Source organism: Lycium barbarum, chromosome 1 (genome assembly GCF_019175385.1).
Source record: "Lycium barbarum isolate Lr01 chromosome 1, ASM1917538v2, whole genome shotgun sequence".
Taxonomy (NCBI): Eukaryota; Viridiplantae; Streptophyta; class Magnoliopsida; order Solanales; family Solanaceae; genus Lycium; species Lycium barbarum.
The window spans coordinates 145,368,103-145,389,141 of NC_083337.1; the positions used below are offsets into that span (position 1 = coordinate 145,368,103).

A 21,039-nucleotide genomic window follows, 5' to 3' on the forward strand; every position below is an offset into this window, starting at 1 on the left:
CGATTTATCCGTTGAAAAAGCGAGGGCCTGGTAATGTACAGAAGAAAAGGAAGATTGATATAGCACCATCATCATTTGAGCAGTTCACATCTACTGCATCAGATTCGATTGGTGGGGCATCTGCCCCTCCCATGGCTATACCAATCTTGCCACCACTGCAAGAAGCCGCCAGGCCTTTCCAATATATCTCCACCCAGGTTCATGGGGTGGACAATCGGATCCAGCAGCTAGTGGCTAGTCTCCCTTCGGGCCTACATGGAGAAGGCACATCTACAGCTCCCTCTGTTCCTATTGGTCCGACATTAGCAGGTGTGGTGGAGGACATGAAGCATATCAAAGAAAAGCAGGGAAAAATAGAGAGGAGGCAGAAAAAGGCAAGAGAGCACGCCAAGAAGCAAAGCAAATTTCTGAACAAAATGATGAGCATTCTGAGGAGTGTATGCGGAGCACAACATGAAGAGGAGGAAAATGAGGACGATTTTGTCCTGCCAGAGCCCAGCAGCTCCAGTTCAGAGGGTGAGCAGAGATGACCATTAACACGCAGTGCTAGGAGGTATGAAAAAAAAAAGTTTTTCTGTGTTGATGTACTGCAGTGAGGACACTGCAAGTTTTTTTAGTTAGGGGTAGGAACCTCCTCGGCTTTTCTTTGCCAGAGTTCTTTTCTTGAGGGGGGTTTTATTTTGTTGAAACTGGCATGTTTAGGATGTTACTTAGGTTGAATAGAGTAATTTTGTTTTATTTGGTACTACTTGGTAACTGATGGCATGTATTGTGTTTTGTTGAAATTTTTAGACCCCTCGAAATTTTGAAAAATGCATACTTAGAACAGTTATTGTCTGACATGATTGATTCTTTATATGACATTATGATTGTTGGGGTGTTGTGTGTGATGAATTACTACTTAGGAGGTCACAAGTGTAAAAATTATTGTCCTTGCCGATGTGTGTGTGAGTTGTTAGTTTGATTCTGTTTATGCATGTATAATCTAGAACTTGCCCGGTTGGTCTTGTATGAAATCCGAAAGTTAGTTTGGTTGTGAGATGATCTTAGGCTTTCTTTGTTGAAATAGTCACTTTGCCTAAATAAGCCTTACCAAAAGTGTTAAATACCCTTAGTTTCCCTTTTGAGCCTTTTTGACCTTTTTCTTGGCTAGCCAATTATGAAACCTTACCCTTTGTGAAATTAATCCATCTTCGCACTCGTTCCCTCCTTGAGGCTACTAGTTAGATGAGGCAAAATGCCTAAGTTGGGGGTGAAATAAATGTGGAGTACATGTTAAAAACATAAGTTGGGGGTGGTGGAGTTTGCTAGTGGAGATTCGATGTGGTAGTTGCGTATATATATATATATATATATATATATATAGATATATATAAAAAAAAAAAAAGATTTGTAAGTTGGTTAGAAGTAAAACCACATCGAGGTTGAAAACTGAAAGAAAATAAAGGGGTGAAAAGAAAAGAAGCGAATTAAGGTGACAAGATGTTGTAGTGTTCAAGGAGGGTGAGTCACTAATATCCAAAAAGTATCCGACCCGTCCCTAAACCTACATTACAAGCCGAAACAAGTCCTAATGTGATCACAACCGAACGAGCCTAGGATGAGAACATAGAAAATAAGGGCAAGCCTATGGTATTTGCATGTGTAGATATGAATTTCTTTGTGAGTGTGAGTGTTTTTCTCTTCTCTTTCGTCTTCGTCCCATTCTTGTCGTATATATGTGTGTTGGGACATTCTTTGGTCTATGTGAGGGCATAAGGATGAGAGTTGAACAAAATAAAGTGACCGCCTAAAGTAGCGTTTGTGTGCACCATAATATGTTCGATAATGTAATGTCATTCATTGAAGCTTCATTGTTAGTCGTAGTGTTCTTGAGTTGTGCATATTGCTTTAAAGTAGGAAATTGGGGTGGTCGTTTAAACGAAAACATGCATGCCGGTAGTTCAGAGTCAAAACCAATGTAGACATTGTTATTCTATAATATCTAGGTGTTAGATTGAGTCATGGTTTCGTATGGCTTGCTTGAGGACAAGCAAATACTTTAAGTTGGGGGTGTTGATGTGGCGTGATTTTACGCCACAATCGATGCTTTTTAACTATAAGTTTTACTTGTTTTTAAGCAAGTCTATGTCATTTTACTTAGTTTTTGTCATGTTTCAGGTAATACGAGGTCCCTAGAGCCTAAGTGTGGAAAACAAGCAAAAAAGTTGCAAAACTGGAAATAACTGGAAGTTCTGGAAAATACCGTGGAAAAATACTCTACGCGATCGCGCAGAGTACCCACGCGATCGCGCCCACGCGGGAATTGCACTCCACGCGTTCGCGCTGTAATGTAACGCGACCGCGCCCACGCGCGTTGTTAATGACACGCGATCGCGCAGGCTCGACACGCGATCGCGATTAAGGGAGCAGGGGAGCTGACGTCATCCACGCGATCGCGCAGACACATGGCGCAATCGCGTTGAAGGATTTTCGGAAATTTCGACCAGAAATCGGATTTTGACGATTTCTTCCATTCCAGTTCATATAAATAGAAAATTAGGGCAAAAACATTATTATCTTTGGCAGCTCCCACAAGTTGGAGGCTAAGGTTCCTACAAAAATGTTCTCTCTTCTTTTTAATCCTTGTTGATGGAAATCTCTTGGTGACAATTAAGATTGATACTCTTGTTGTGCTTATTTATTCATTTGCATTGTTCTTAATCAAGTAAGTTTTTGCTATTTTAATTATTCTTGTTCATGAATGTTTTCAAGGGATTAACTCCTTTGAACTCGCCCATTTACTTTGTTTGAAACTCGGAAGAGGAAAAACGGAGTTGGGATAGGATAATTAACATGAATTTGGGGTGTTAACCCTCATCTAATGGAAGTTGACCTAGGAATAGGCAATACCACTTGTAGCCATATTCGGGTGTTCTTAATGCTCCTAATTGCTTGAGGGATCTTCAATTGGGTAGTCTAGTTAATCTTCGGAAGAAGTTAATTTAGAGTCATTATCCGAGGCTAAATAACATAAACTTGCTATTATTTACAATTCGTGAAATAGATTGGATCGTTACTTGAGAAGTAGTTTCCCTCCTTCCATTCTTGTTGCCATTGATCAATTTACTTGCTTTCTAGAGTAGAATTTATATTTCCGTATTTTATCAAAACCTTATAAAAACCCACCATTGATGCGTTCGGGCATAGCTATTGTTAGTGATAATTCCTAATCTGCTTAAATCACCTACATATTGTTCTCTGTGGGATTCGACCCCGACTCATAGTTGGGTAAATTATATTTGCATACGACCGTGCCTATTCTAATTAATAGGGTGGATTTGGACGTTATCAGTCGGGACTTTTGACCATTTGATTTTATTTTGAGACATAAGTTGAATATGAAATTGAGGGCATTGGACACTTAGGAAAAATTGGGACCACAATTCATAAAATTGGAATTTAAAAATCTTGCACCAAAAGCCATGGTGGCCGTGTGGACTTGAAATGGTCCCACACATTGTGTGGCCAATTTTAATTGGTCCAACACATGTGTGGGCCATAAACAAAGGGAGATATTTGTGGATACTTAAAAAAAAGAATACTAAGTCATCTTTCTCATTTCCCACTTCTATACTTAAAGAAAAATAACAAGACTTTGAGAGCCTCCACTCCCCCATGGTTCTCGGCCACAACCAAGAAAAATCAAGTCCCATTTTTGCCTCTCTAAAATTATTTCTTTGGTATAAACAGATATTGGTTTTGCTATGGGTTGAGATTGGAAGATGCTAATACGATGATATTTTGGAAGGAAAAGAGAATAATTGAGTGGAAGGTAAAGAGATCAAAGTGTTAGCAAAAGTGAACCGTAAGAAACGTAATTAAGCAGAGCTTCTAAAAGAGTCGACGGGCAAAGCACGAAATTACTTGCGAAAACGAACTGGAATGTAATAATGCAGGGCAAAAGAAAAAAAACCTATGGCATGGAATGATGAATCATGCGAATATTAAGTAATTTGACTATCGAGAAAATAGAACGACGGATAAGGAACGGGTATGAAGGAAGGATATGATTATTAAAGGATAAATTGCTATATTAATTAAATTATTCGAGTGCCAGCTATCAGATATGATTTGTACTTTATGAATGAGAATTTCATCACTTCGTAATTTTGTTAAGATCTCGTACGAAGGTAATCAAGTTATAGATTATAAAGGAAAAACATGGATACGGTATAAGCACAACCCCAAAAGAGGGGGAGCGGAGGAAAGTGAAGTAAAATAAGTAGAAATAGAAACAATTGACACACAGAAGATTAAAGCGATCAAAAGTTGGCCTAGGTCTTCGACATAGACCGAAATACGCGGTTTTTGGGGATTAGCCAGGTATTACAGAAAAGTGGTGAAGGACTTTGCTTCTATTACGGCACTATTAACGAAGTTAACTCAGAAGGCCGTGAAATTTCAGTGAACCGGTACGTGTGAATACAGTTTCCAGTACCGGAGGAAAAATTAATTTCAACTCCAGTCTAGCTCTTCCTGAAGGGCCAGCCGGGTATGTTACTTATTATGGTGCTTTTGGTATTGGGATAGATTATGAATTAGTGCAGCACAGTCAAGTTATGGCCTAAGCTCCCCGGCAGTTCAAATCGCACGAAGGAAATTATCCCATACATAATCTGGAATTAGCCGCGGCGATTCATGTTTTGAGAATGTGGCGGCATTACTTACATGGGGTCTACGCTGGTATTTATACGGACCATAAGAGCCCCAGTATATTTTTAAGCAAAAGGGAGCTAAATCTACGGCATAAATGGCTTGAATTATTGAAAGATTATGATGTCGATATTCTATATCATCCCAGAAAAGCCAATGTGGTAGCTAATGCACTTAGCCGTAAGTCCATGGGTAGTTTGACTGATGTACAGTTTGATGAGAAAGAATTGGTTCGTGGAAATTTATCAGTTAGCTAGCCTTGGAGTCCGTTTGGTCGATTCTGGAGATATTCGGATTTTGTTCGAGAAGTTGCTGAATCGTCGATTATAGAAGAGGTAAAACAACATCAGTTTGAGGATCCTATCCTTGTACAGTACAAAGATACGACCTTTGATAAAGAAAAGACTTAGTTTGAAATTTTGTCTGAAAGGGATATTATTATACGGAGGCAGATTATGTGTGCCTGACGTTGCAGGGCTGTGATGATCAATTATGGGCGAAGCACTTAATGTTCGACATTCTGTTCATTCTGAATCCACAAAAATGTATCATGATCTAAAATATTTATGCTGATAGGATGGTATGAAAAAGGGACACTGCAGAGTTCGCTGGCCAATGTCCAAATTGTCAGTAAGTCAAGATCGAGTATCAAGGGCCCGACTGGTTGGTTCAGGAATTAGAAACTTCAGTTTGGGAACGAGGAGCGATTCGCATGAACTTCATTATAGGCTTACCGCGCACTCAACGCGGATACGATTCTATTCGGAGTATTGTTGATATATTAATGAAATCAGCCCATTTTCTTCCAGTCAGGACTACTTGTTCTGCTGAAGGTTATGACAGAGTGTATATTAATGAGATAATAAGAATTCACGGGATTCCTATATCTATTATAACCGACTGAGGTGCTCAGTTTACGGCTAACTTCTGAAGATCGTCCCAGGAAGGACTGGAGACTCAGATGGGTCATAGCACAATATTTCATCCTCAGTCCGACGGACAGGCCGAGTGTGCTATTTAGATACCGGAAGATATGCTATGGGCCTGTGTTATTGATTTTAGAGGTTGTTGGGGTGATCATTGTCGCTAAGTGAATTTGTTTATAATAAAAATCGTTATCACTCCAGTATTCAGATGGCACCATATGAGGCTTTGTATGGCAGGAAAAGCAGATCTCCGATTGGTTGGTTTGTCGTGGGTGAGATTCAGTTAATTGGTCCAGATGTGATCCAGCAAGCAGTCGATAAAGTGAAACTGATTCGAGAGCGACTATTAGCGGCCCCTTGTCGACAGAAATCTTATGCTGATAAACGACGTCGACCGTTAGAGTTCCAGATTGGCGATTGGGTGTTTCTGAAAGAGTCACCTATGAAAGGCGTTATGAGATTTGGCAAGAAAGGAAAGCTCAGTCCGAGATATATTGGGCCTTATCAGATTGTTCGCAAAATAGGCAAGGTGGCCTATGAGTTGGATTTGCCAGCTGATTTGGGAGCGGTACACCCGGTATCCCATGTTCCTATGGTTCGTAAATATATTGGTGACCCATCCAGAATTTTTCCTACAGACGATATACAGGTCACAGAGGAGCTATTTTATGAAGAGCAACCTATAGCCATATTGGATCGTCAGGTAAGAAAGTTGCGGAATAAAGATGTGGCTTCTGTTAAAGTACTGTGGCGGAATAATAATAACTGCGAGGAATTAACCTGGAAGGCTGAGGAGCAGATGATGAAAAAAAAATATCCTCACCTATTTTCGGCACCTTCAGGTAATCCTAATTCTTTGTTTGATTATGTTGTTTTGTGATCGATTTGTATATGATGGCTATAAAAGAAACTCCCCCGAATTTGAGTAAGATTAGTAGCATTAATCCAACATTCGAGGACGAATGTTCCTAAGGGGGAGAGGATGTTACGTCCCGTATTTTTATACATTGGGACAACCCGGATTAACTATGACAATTAAGGGCCAAGACTATTCCGGGATTTGAAGTCGGGACTTTTGACCATTTGATTTTATTTTGAGACATAAGTTGAATATGAAATTGAGGGCATTGGACACTTAGGAAAAATTGGGACCACAATTCATAAAATTGGAATTTAAAAATCTTGCACCAAAAGCCATGGTGGCCGTGTGGACTTGAAATGGTCCCACACATTGTGTGGCCAATTTTAATTGGTCCAACACATGTGTGGGCCATAAACAAAGGGAGATATTTGTGGATACTTAAAAAAAAGAAGACTAAGTCATCTTTCTCATTTCCCACTTCTATACTTAAAGAAACATAACAAGACTTTGAGAGCCTCCACTCCCCCATGGTTCTCGGCCACAACCAAGAAAAATCAAGTCCCATTTTTGCCTCTCTAAAATTATTTCTTTGGTATAAACCCACTATTTGGAGGTCCCTAAGTAGCGTGGAAGTATTGTTTGGGTAATTCAACCACTCATTTTGCCCATTTGCAAACCCTAGCCTATTGGTGGATTGGAGAATAAAGGTGAGTTCTAATCTTGTTTTTGGAGTTATAAATGTTGTATGCATATTGTAGTATGCTAAAATGGATAAAAATCATGAAATATGAAATGTTGAAGTTGGGTCTTGTGTTGGGTGTGTTGACCGTGTGAAGTATATGTGTGTGGTGTGGTATTGGGTTGATGAATTAATTGCTTGTAGCATATTGATTGTCGTAGAGTGGAGAAGAGAATAAAAATCATCGATACATGTATATGTGTAGTGTAGCCGTGTATATAGCCTCCAAATGGTAGCAAAGAATGAATTAATATCGCTTAGCGTCGTAATGGTTGTTGTGATGATTTGTATGTTGGAAATGAGAGTTAAATGTCCCGAATTGATATAGTAAGCGTTGCGGACTGATTTGGAGAACTTTGTGCATTTAATGCAATCCTTATATATGAGAACCATTAACATATGAATATGTGTAGTGTGAATGAATGTGAGTCATAGATTATGCCGAATATCGCATTATTATCGCTTAAGCGCTTTCGTGTCGTCGTTACAAATTCTAGTTTGGAATTCAACATTTAATGACTTAAGATTGATGTTGAGATTGTACGGGCTGATTTGAGGGTTATTGTGCGTTGATGTAATTTGTATATTTTATGAAAATGGTATCGTTATATTGTGAATTGTGATACAAAACATGAATTGAAAGTCGGAAGTGTGCCCAGTGGGCTGCTCACGGGTAGGGGCTGTTTTCGGCCAAAAATTTGGAGAAATTGTGGATTGTTGGAAAAGTTATGTGAATTGTTTAGAATGTTCTCGAATGTTGTTAGTATGAGTTTGGGTTAATAATCGAATGTACGAACGATATTGTGGCTTGAAAGTAAGCCATTGAATTGAATAATTGGAAAGTTGTCGAATGGTGTAAAAGAGAGCTACTATTATTATTTTGCCTTTCGAATTGAATATCGATGTTGCTAGGTTGGTTATTGTGGTTGTTGTTGTTGATTTTGAGCGAGTTAAATTCTCGGGATGGCCTATTTACAGGGGAAATGCTGCCGAATTTTCTGTAGAATTTAATGTTAGTTGGAATAAATGGCTTAAGTGCCTATGTTTAATATTGGATATTCGTTGGCATATTTGTACACCTTGGGGAGCCCGAGGCGTAGATTGGAATTTACTTTAGATTGGCCATCTTGGAGTGCGTACGAGGTATGTAAAGCAACCTCCCTTCTTTTTGGCATGTCTTAGTTTTACATAGGCTAGATTAGAGCCTTAAGGAAATTCCAAATCCGAAATTCGAGCATGATATGATCTATATATGTTCCTTGGCACTCTTATGTATGATTTGATGAAATATGAACCTTTATGTATTTGAAATAATCGCTTTCCGAACTTTGCGCAAAAAGGTTTCACTTTAAAGAACTTCGAAATTTCTGAATGCCATACATTTCACATAAATGCTCGGATTGCTCCAATATTTTTATAAAAGTTTGCATTATGTATGATACGTATGTTTTCCATAGGCGGGCCCGACTTGGGTAAATACCCGTCCGTGGGTCCCGCGACTTTCCTTTATGTAATTCAGAGAATCTTTGAAAGAATTTGGTATGATTATTATTCCGATTTCAAATATGATCATTTTACTTATGTTTGAATTTATGATAATGATTTTATGCATATGACTACTCACGACTCTACTCGTGCATTCTGTTATTCCTTTCGCCGAGTCCCGGGCCGGTTCTGTTGTCGTGCGCATTTTGATATACTCCGGAGTTATGCTGTGTTTATGGTTCACCGAGCTACTCGCAAAAGAGGGTCGGGTTCCACCTATATTTGGTGTTATGCTGTGTATGGCGTTATGTTGTGATGTGATATGTGACGGGGATACAGAGATTTGAAACTTTCTGGTGTTATGCTGTGTTATGGCGCCATCGACGGGTGGGCGACCATATTCTTCTGTACCCTATGCATTACTTACATATTTTTGAAAGTAAGCAAATTTTGATATGTTGGATTTGCACTTATGTTTGGTACTTCCATTTCGTTTATGTCTCAGATTTGCTTTCTGTATATTCTGCTTTGCATACTCAGTACATATTTGGTACTGACCCCCTTTCTTCGGGGGCTGCGTTTCATGCCCACAGGTACAGATGCACAGTTTGGTGATCTACCCATTTAGGACACCCTCTTCTGCTGTTTGGAGTGCTCTTCTCATTTCAGAGCACACATTTTGGTATATATTCGTTCGCTATGTATATATGTATTTGTTCAGGGGCACGGCGGGGCCCTGTCCCGCCATATGATTCGGTTTGTCTGTTTAGAGGTCTGTAGACATATTTGTGGGTGTGTGTGCCTACTTCTGTACGGATGTGTTTGCATGACTCTATTCGTTATGGCAGCCTCGTCGGCGTGCATTTTGTATATGTTTGTGGCAGCCTTGTCGGCGTGCATTTGTATATGCGTTTTGGGCCGTTGTGCCATTTGACAGCCTTGTCGGCTTTTGACATATTTGATAGCCTTGCCGGCTTTTTGATATATGTGCATATGTTCGGCGATGTATATTCCGCTGCCTCTTCTGATTCTGATCTAATGTTTTGTACGCGCAATCGCGCAAGATAATATTCGTTCTCAACTCTGTTTAAAAATGATGATTTAGTTTGTATGTCCGTTTGGGTGCCCAAGTAGGGCACCAGTCGCGGCCCACGGGGCTGGGTCGTGACATTTGGCATCACGCATAAATTTAATTGTTCTCCATTTTAAGGTTAAACAATTTGGCGCCCCACCGTGGGGCTCATAGATAGTAGTGGCGGTTCAATACAAAATTCTGGTTACACTCGATATTTTACATTTGTTCTTTAATGTTTGATTTCAGGAATACCAGAAATGTCGGATTCCCATTCCGTCAACTTTCAAGTCGAGCCAAGCCATCACGAGCACAACAATGGGGGCGTACCTAACAACAACGCGCCTCCTGTTAATTCTGTTCAAGCCGGATCATCGGTGGGCAACGTACCGGCCGACAAGAATAACGGAGTTATGCTGCAACAACTCCAAAATCAGTTAGACATGGCTATGGCCCAATTACAGGCCCAACAAGAGATCATAGCGCAATTGCAAAATCGAAATCAAGCACCTGATGTTTCTCCATCGGAATAGACCGAGGAAACAGAAGAAAGACACGTTACTTGGAATAATGAGAACCATCTCGGGCATAGTGTCGAGCTGGTAAGGATGCTCGAAAAATTGACGAAACAAGTCGAATCCGGTGAAAAAAAGATAGAGGCAAATGATAAGAAGGTGGAGAACCATAACTAGAGGGCCGATCAGATTCTGAGGGCCCCGCCGATGTTGAAGGGACCGGATTCGAAAAAATTCGTTCAAATGCCATTTTCACCGAGTACGGCGCCGATGAAATCCCAAAGAGATTTCGCATGCTCGATATCCCGAAGTATAATGGGACAACGGACCTAAATGAACATGTGACTGCATATACGTGTGCTATTAAGGGCAATGATCTCGCCGATGACGAAAGAGAGTCAGTGCTGCTTAAGAAGTTCGGGGAAACCTTGTCAAAGGGGGCAATGATTTGGTATCACAACTTTCCCGAGCATTTGATTGACTCGTTTGCCATGCTCGCTGATGCTTTTGTCAAGACCCATACTGGGGCTATCAAGGTCGAAACCCGAAAATCGGACTTGTTCAACATCAACCAGCGAGATGACGAGACCCTCCGTGAGTTTGTGGCCCGATTTCAAATGGAACGCATGGATTTACCATCGATCACTGATGATTGGGCCGTCCAGGCTTTCACTCAAGGGCCCAACTCAAGAAGCTCGATCACATCTATGGAGCTAAAGCAAAATCTGATAGAGTATCCGGCAATCGCCTGGGCTGATGTACATAACAGGTATCAATCGAAGATCAGGGTCGATGATGATAAGATTCTAAGAGCCGCCTCAGGATCATGGCATTCCGGTAAAGGGAATGATTGACCAAGGAGAACAACAGACCGAGATTCAAGACCGTCATATGACAAGTATCAACCTTACCCACTTGATCAAAGGGGGAATGGGCGCAACGGCGAATCAAATAAGAACGATGGGAGGAATGATCGAAGGACCGAGCAAGGCCCAAGTAATCGTGGATTGATGAACAGAAATGCCGTCGACAGAACCTCGGGAAATAGAGAAACTCCAAGGCTATCCGAGTATATTTTTTGTGTAAATGTGGCGACTATAGCAGCGGCCGTTATCCGTAATAGAGAAATGAGACACCCAAGGCCAATCCAATCTGATCCAGAGAAGCGGGACAAAAGCATTATTTGCAAATACCATCACACTCACGGCCATCGAACCGAAGATTGTCGGCAGCTGAGAGAAGAGGTTGCCCGTCTGTTTAATTTGGGACATCTTCGGGAATTTCTAAGTGAACTAGCAAAAACTCAGTTCAAGAACGTGGACGCCAACAAGAAAGATAGACCGGAAGAGCCTCAGCAAGTGATACACATGATCATGGGAGGAACCGATGTTCCCATGGGGCCAGTAGTGAAACGCACCAAAGTTTCCATAACAAGATAAAAGCGTATTCAGAGTTATGACCCCGACGGTCCCATCTCGTTCAGTGACGAGGACATGGAGGGGCATTGCTCAGCCTCATAACGACGCATTAGTAATATTTGTGCTTGTTAATAAATTTAGAATTAAACGTGTGCTGATTGATCCAGGTAGCTCGGCTAACATCATCTGATGGAGAGTCATCGAGCAGTTGGGACTACTAGATCAGATCGTGCCAGCAATACGAGTCGTCAATGGATTCAACATGGCCTGCGAAACAACGAAGGGTGATATCACCTTGCCAACTAACACGGTCAGAACTACGCAGCAGACCAAATTTTATGTGATAGAGGGAGACATGGGATACAACGCATTATTGGGAAGACTGTGGATCCACCTAATGAGAGCGGTACCCTCAACTATGCATCAAGCGTTGAAATTCCCGACCTAAGAGGGGATCAAAACCATTCATGGTGAACAACAGGCCGCAAAGGAAATGTTCGAGGTCGAAGAATCTGCCAAGACATCGAAAACGCTAGATCGAAACGGAGACGAAAATACCAAATAGCAATCACAAATTCTTATCCCGATGTCCTCGGAAGATCGGAGCAGAAACACACCAGACAAAGAGTTAGAATTCAGAGTTTCGAGGACCTTAGTGGTGCCCGATGATTCAGATGCCACTAAGTCCACAGTTGAAGAACTCGAGCAAGTCATACTGTTTGTTCATCTACCAGAGAAGAAGGTATACCTGGGCACGGGGTTAACCCCCCAGCTCAGGAAAAAATTTATTGAGTTTCTTAAAAATAACTCAGATTGCTTTGCTTGGTCCCATTTAGACATGACAGGTATTCCACCGGACGTGACGACACACAAGTTGAGTCTGGATCCAAATTTTCCTCCTGTCAAACAAAAGCGGAGGCCATAGCCTGAGGTAAAACATGCATTCGTCAAGGATAAGGTAACCAAGCTCCTTAATATAGGGTCCATTCTAGAAGTAAAATACCCAGATTGGTAAGCTAACGTTGTAGTAGTGCCTAAAAAGGGGAATAAGTTTGGAATGTGCGTAGATTATAAAGATTTAAACAAGGCCTGCCCGAAGGATTCATTTCCTTTGCCCAGTATCGATCGCATGATATACGCTACTGCGGGTCACGACACACTGCGTTTCCTCGATGCCTACTCCGGGTACAACCAAATACAAATGGACCCGAAAGATCGAGAAAAAACCTTTTTCATAACTAGGTCTGGCACATATTGTTATGATGTAATGCCCTTCGGCTTAAAAAATACCGGTACCACCTATTAGCGTTTACTCAACTGCATGTTTGAACACCAGATAGGGAAATCAATGAAAGTTTATATAGATGACATGGTCGTTAAATCCCTGCGAGCAGATGACCACTTGAAATTTTTGCAGGAAGCTTTCAGCATATTAAAAAAGTACAACATGAAGTTGAACCGGGAAAAATATGCCTTCGGAGCGGGCAAGTTCTTGGATTCATGGTATCAAATCGGGGGATCGAAATCAACCTGGATAAGATAAAGGCAATTGAAGATATCACCATGATCAACGACATCAAAAGGGTACAAAGATTGACAGGACGGATAGCTGCCCTAAGCCGATTCATCTCCAGATCCTCAGACAAAAGTCATTGGTTTTTCTCGTTGCTAAAGAAAAAGATTGACTTTGCATGGACCCTCGAATGTCAGATGGCCTTAGCAGAACTCAAAAGGTACTTATCAAGCCCACCTCTACTCCACACGTCAAAAGCGAATAGGCAGTTTTACCTATACTTGTCGGTGAGCGGTGTCCTGGTTCGAGAGGAGAAAGGTATGCAATACCCGGTTTACTATGTAAGTAGAACCCTCGGTGACGCCGTAACTAGGTACCCACATTTGGAAAAACTCGCTTTGGCTTTATTGAGTGCATCTAGAAAATTAAAATCTTACTTTCAGTGTCATCCCATATGCATCGTAACGTCGTACCCCCTAAGGAATGTCATGCATAAACCCAAAATCTCAGGCCAACTAGCAAAGTGGGTTGTGGAGATTAGCAGGTATGATATTGAATACAAACCCCGAACTGCGATCAAATCCCAAATACAGGCGAATTTCGTGGCCGATTTTGCACCGGCCATGATCCCCGAGGTCGATAAAGAAATGCTTCTTACCTCGAGGACTAGTACGGGAGTCTGCTCTTTACACAGACGGTGTGTCTAATATAAAAGGGTGCGGGTTAGGGAAATTTCTCAAACCTCGCTCGAATGACGTAATAAGACAATCTATTAGATCGGCTGATTTAACTAACAACGAAGTCGAGTATGAGGCTATGATTGCAGGTTTAGAACTGGCTAAAAGCTTGGGATCCGAGATCATAGAGGCCAAATACGATTCTCTCCTGGTGGTCAACCAAACGAACAGAACCTTCGAAATCAAGGATGATCGAATGGGGGAGATATCAGGAAAAATTGCAGGTTGTCCTTCGCCGGTTCAAGGAGTGGACGTTGGAACACTGACCCCGATATCAAAATAATGAGGCGAATGCCCTGGTAAATCTGGGATCCTCAGTCGAATCAGAAGGGTTCAACTTCGGAACTATGGTGCAGCTAACAAAATCGGTCATAGAGACTGGCCACGCAGAGATAAACTCGATCGGCTTCACTTGGGATTGGAGGAACAAATACACACACTATCTTCAAACAGGAAAGCTACCATCCGATGCCAAGGAATCAAGAGCCCTCCGAACCAAAGCAGCTAGATTTTGCTTGGTCGATGGCCAGTTATACCGAAGGTCATTCCACGGCCCCTTGGCGAGATGCCTAGGAGGAGAAACCGACTATGTTCTGAGGGAAGTTCACGAGGGGACTTGCGGAAACCATTCGGGAGCGATTCATTAGTCCGCAAGTGGATTAGAGCGGGATACTACTGGAAAGAGATAGAGGAAGACGCCAAAACCTTTGTTCGAAAATTTAACGAATGCCAAAGGCACGCCCCGTCAAAACACCAAGCCGGGGAAGATCTCCATCCGGTCCTTTCCCCATGGTCATTCATGAAATGGGGCATGGATATAGTAGGGCTTTTGCCATGGGCCCCAAGTAAGACGCAATTTATTTTACTTATGACTGATTATTTCTCTAAATGGGTCGAAGCACAGGCACTTGAAAAAGTCAGGGAAAAAGAGGTCACTGAGTTCATTTATGACCATATAATTTGTCGATTCGGGATACCCGCAGAGATCGCGTGTGATAACGGGAAGCAGTTCATAGGCAGCAAGGTTAGCAAGTTTTTCGAAGAATACAAGATCAAGAAGATCTTATCCACCCCGTATCACCCGAGTGTGAATGGCCAGGCCGAGTCTACCAAAAACCTATATTGCAGAATCTAAAGAAAAGACTAGCCGGCTCTAAGCACCGATGGAAGGAGGTTCTTCCCAACGTTTTATGGGCCTACCGCACAACGATAAGATCAAGCACCGAGGAGACTCCGTTTTCCATTGTATACGGAGCCGAGGCCCTAATACCCGTCGAAGTTAGTGAGCCAAGGTTGAGATTCCGATATGCCACTGAGGACTCGAACCATGAAGCAATGTCTGCTAATCTGAATCTCGTGGATGAAAGGAGGGAAGCTGCTCATATACGGATAGCTGCACAAAAACAAATGATGCAGAGATATTATAACCGGAGGGCCAACTTCAGGCACTTTTGGATTGGGGACTTGGTACTGAGGAAGGTCACACTTCATACAAAGAACCCTCACGAAGGGAAATTATCCCCGAATTGGTAAGGACCATATCGAGTCACTAGAATAACCAGAAAAAGTTCTTATCAGCTCGAGAACGAAGTTGGGCAGCAATTGAAACACAACTGGAATGTAGCACACCTAAAGCGATATTACTGTTAAAGGTACGAATAATTTTTCTTTTGTTTTTCTTCTCTCTCGATCTAACCACGCAGGGATACAATCCGAGGGACACCGGAGCAGCACAATGGAAACTGGAAAGTCATAGACTTAGGACTGAAAGCACGTGCTGCACTCTTTTTCCCTTCGACCGTTTTGTCCCGAAGTGGGTTTTCGGCAAGATTTTTAATGAGGCGGCGCTGAACAGCGTGCTACGCGAATAAAGCATACCGATCAATGACCGGAGACTGGGGACTGCATATATCGGGCTAATAGTACCCGAGCTCTCATACCTCGGACTCGAGTACTAGGGGACTATTATACCAGGAGCTAAGTGATAACTATGTAAAAGCCAAAGCTTGAACGATAGGATCAGATGTAAGGACCAAACGGTCAATTGAATCGTGTCCAATTAGTTTGTTCTTGCCACGGCAACAATTGCGGATACATCACCGGTCGGTTTTTCAATAAAAATCTTACTTCGATCAAAATAATCCAATATTGCCAGATACTGAAAGGCTATGGCCTAAACGATTAAAGACTACGGTCTAGAAAACATATATAATGTTAAAAGGCTATGGCCTAAATGGTTAAACACTACGGTCTAAAAAACATACGCAATCTTAAAAGGCTGTGACTCAAACGGTTGAAGATTACGGTCTAAAAACACAAAAAAAAATATATCGTGATCCGATCTGTCTTGCAATTTATAAATAAAGCAACGACTAAAGTCAACACGGACTAAAACCCGATCACGAGCCGTTACCACTACTAAACAATCAGCGTTTAGTGACGGAATATTAGCGACAGACCATATTCTGTCGCTAATTAACGACGGATTAGCTACGGATTTCTCATTTTGTCGCAAAAAAAGAAACTAAAATTTTATCTCATTATATAGTGACGGATTAGCAACGAAAAATGAGTTTCGTTACTAATAATTAGCGCGAATTTTTGGCGCCTTAAATTTCACTACAGATTTAGCAACAGAAGAGGCGCAACAAATTTTATTTTTAATTAGCGACGGATTCAGCAACGAAATATCCGTCGCTAGGCCTTTAATTCTTCTAGAAAAAAATTTATATTTGCATCAACGGAAAATTTTGTCGTAATATTAATTATTAAAAGAAATCAATGTATTATTTAGCGACGGAATATAAAATCCGTCGCTATTCCGTCGTTAAATGTAAAAAACAAAAGATATCTCCTAGCTAGGGTACAGATTATTTCATTTCCAAACACAGTAGCCAACACAGATAGAGGGATAGACTGTGTGAAATTGGTAACATAGAGAGAGAGAGAGCACAACATTGATCAAAATAATGTGAATCTAGTGTTTCTATTGTGTTTTTCTCTTCTTCTACTGCAACTTTTATCTAAAGGAAAGGTATGTTTTGATTTTTGTATGTGTTATGGGCAGTTTCTTTCTTCTTTATCTCCTTCTTTGTGTTTTCTGACATTAAATCTAAAACGAAATTAAGATATCTGTGTTTTCTTGCTTATTATCTAAAGGACAAAGTGTTTTAAGTGTTTTTTTTGGGCTAAAATCGAAGTTGGGTGTGTTGAAAACTATTGGGTTTATAATTTATTTGAAGGTTAAGTGTTGGGAATCTCTATTTGGGCGAAAATCTGATGAAAATGGAAATTCGACCTTTGTTTGTGCTAAATCTTGTAGGATAATATTATTTGGTGGTTAAAGTTTGTTTTAATTCATTGCATGTCGAGAAAAAGCTTGAAGAACTCAACATTCTTTATATAATCTGTGATTTGAAATCAGTGTTAGTGAACTGGGTTTCTTACTCGATTTTGTTTTGTTTCAGTTTCAGTTTTGTTTCAGTTTGTCATTTTTTTTAACTAAAAGGTGAATGATATGTTCTGTTTCACTAAGTTATTTCAGCTTGTTCTTCCATTTAGAGGTCATTAAGTTGTATTAATGATATGAAGACAAAACATTAATTTGATTGCTTTGTTTATGTCAACATTAATAGGAACATGAATAATCTAGAGCGTGATTGGATGTACAATAGGTTGGATGGACGAGGGGGTATAAACTCTAGCTTTGTAACCGGTGTAGATAATTTTATCCAATTTGCACTTTCTCAACGAAATTACATGAGCGGTAACAAGGTTAGATGTCCATGTAAAAAATGTCACAACATTAAATACATGGATGTTGAAATCGTTGAATATCACCTTTTTAATTTTGGGTTTGTTAAGGACTATTTTGTTTGGGAGTATCAAGGGGAAAAAGATGTGATCGGTGAGATAGCTTCTGGTTATGATTTGCATGAATCGGGATTCGATAATCCATACCGACAAATGGTCTTGGATGCAGCTGGACCCAACTTTGGTCAGGGTTCGAGTTCGCAATCTTATAGCAATATTGACGTTGATTCTTCTCATCCTTATGAACCTTCAATGGAGGAGGAGCCTAATCCCGAGTCCCAAAGATTTTACAATTTGCTACAAGCTGCTGATGAAAAATTATATCCCGGTTCTTCTCTCTCTCAACTTGCAGTAGTCTCTAGAATGTTAAATATTAAAATGGAGAATACTTTGTCACAGATAGGTTATAACCAAATGATACAATTGTTGAAAGACGCTTTACCTAAAGATAACAAAGTGCTTAATAGCTATTATCAGACTAAGAAACTAGTGCGTAGTTTGGGTTTGCCAGTTGAAAAAATTGATTGTTGTGATTCAGGATGTATGTTGTATTGGGGTGATGATGAACACCTTACATCTTGTAAATTCTGTGGTAACCAGAGGTATAAGCGTCGTGTCGGCTCTCGTAAGAGGAAATTGGTCCCTTATAAGAAAATGTATTATTTTCCTTTGATTCCTAGATTGAAAAGATTATATGCATCCCATGCTACAGCTGCCGACATGAGATGGCATCATGAGCATACACAAGAGGATGGGGGTAATGCGTCATCCATCAGACTCTGAGGCTTGGAAGAACTTCAATGAAACTCATTCTTTTTTTGCTGCTGAACTAAGGAATGTAAGGTTAGGGTTATGTACTGATGGTTTCCAACCGTTTAGTCAATCTGGGAGGAAATACTCTTCGTGGCCAGTGATTGTCACCCTATACAATTTGCCTCCAGGAATGTGTATGAAAGAGGCATATATGTTCTTAACTGTCATTGTTCCTGGGCCAAACAATCCCAAACATAAAATTGATGTTTATCTGCAACCTCTAATAAAGGAATTGACTTTGTTGTGGGAGACAGGTGTAGAAGCATTTGACATCTCGAAAAAGTAAAACTTTCAACTGAGGGTAGCTTTGATGTGGACAATCAGTGACTTCCCAGCATATTCTATGTTATCAGGATGGAGTACTGCGGGAAATTTAGCATGTCCTTATTGTATGGAGGAAACGCAATCCTTTAGATTACAACATGGCAGGAAAACATCTTGGTTTGATAGTCATAGAATGTTCCTTGACCAACATCATCCTTTTAGGAGAGATCGTAAAAACTTTCTCAAAGGTAAGACTATCAAAATACTATCACCACTCTATAGAACAGGAGAAGAGATTTTGAACCAAATTTGTGACTTGGGGATAAGAAAAGTAACAGAGTTAGATGCACAGGAAGTTAATCAGAGAATATGTAAGTCTTGTGGGTGGAAAAAGCGAAGCATATTTTGGGATTTGCCTTATTGGAGTTCTAACATGATTCGACATAATCTTGACGTCATGCATATTGAAAAAAATGTCTTTGATAATGTATTTAATACAATTCTTAATATTGATAACAAAACCAAAGACAATCTACAATCACGTCAAGATATGGTAAATTACTGTGATCGACCACAGTTGGCAAAGGACACTAGTGGAAAATATCCAAAAGCTATATATACAATAGCTAAGGAAGAAAGAGCTATCTTGTTCAATTGGGTGAAGGGTTTGAAGTTTCCAGATGGATATGTTTCGAATTTGGGTAGATGTCCAGACACAAACGCAAAAAGATTATTTGGCATGAAAAGTCATGATTGCCATGTGTTCATGCAACGACTAATGCCTATTGCTTCTCATGAACTGCTTCCCAGTAATGTGTGGCAAGCACTTACAGAATTGAGCTTATTTTTTAAAGATCTTACTTCGACCACTCTACGAGTGGATGACATGGAAAGATTAGAGGCAGACATCCCGCAAATCTTGTGTAAGTTAGAACGTATATTTCCCCCTGGGTTCTTTGACTCAATGGAACATCTGCCTGTGCACCTGCCATATGAAGCAAAGATTGCTGGACCTGTACAATATCGATGGATGTATCCTTTTGAAAGGTAAATTTGAAACTTTATGTTCAAATTGTGACAAGTATGCTAAACATAAATTTTCTAATATAACGGTCCATCCATTTATGTATTTAGGTACCTCGGAACTCTTAAAAGAATGATTGGGAATAAAGTTAGTGTTGAGGGTTCCATTTGTGAAGCATACTTGATGAAGGAGTCAACACATTTGTTTTCTCATTATTTTAAACCTCATGTCATGACACGTAATCACGATGTGGACCGTAATGATGATGGTGGTGCTATAGAAGATCTTGAAGGAAATTTATCAATATTCACCCATCCCGGTCGACTATGGGGAGAAGCAAAAAAGAGGAATTTATCCCTTGAAGAAATCAAGGCTGCCCAAACTTACATTTTACTAAATTGTAAAGAGGTTGAACCGTTTGTGAGGTAGCATTTGAATGTTAAACTCAATTATTATTATAAATGTCTCCATATATATCATGACTTTCTATTGAACTTAATTTGTTGCAATGAAGTATGTACGTGCAACGTCTGTAAGGAGAATTCCCGAATCTACCTCAAGGTCAAATAGATGAGAGCCTTGAAGCATATTTCTCTATATGGTTCAAGGAATATGTAAGTTTCAACAATCATTAATTTTTATACAATATGTTATTAAATTCTCAAAATTTAACTAAGTCTTACATTTTTCCAAATAGGTCCGCTGCAACCATATTGAGAATCAATTCTTGCGTAGTCTTGCTCATGGACCACTAATAGGCGCTACATGTCATTCTGTGTATTTTACTAATGGATACAAATTTCACACAGACAGTCATGGTAGTGCAAGATCAACAATGAACAGTGGAGTTTGTATCTCGGATCCAAATTTTGGTGATTACTATGGACGGATAAAAGAGATTATACAAGTGGAATTTCGTGAAGATCCTTTAAAGCAAACTGTGTTATTCAACTGTGAATGGTTTGATCCAACTATGGATGTTGGTGTTAAAAAACATAATAAGTACAAATTGGTTGATGTTAATCATCGTCGCCGATATAAAAAATATGAACCTTTTATTCTTGCGATGCAAGCAACTCAAGTGTGTTATATGTCGTATCCTAGCAAGAAAAAGGATAAGGATGATTGGGTAGCTGTGTTGAAGGTCAAACCTCGGAATGTTG

General features: G+C 40.3%; 1 pseudogene; it reads right to left on the bottom strand.

The window, feature by feature from the left end:
- The window catches only part of LOC132615647 (stearoyl-[acyl-carrier-protein] 9-desaturase 6, chloroplastic-like), a 60,563-nt pseudogene that overhangs the window by 15,514 nt on the left and 24,010 nt on the right, over positions 1-21,039 (bottom strand).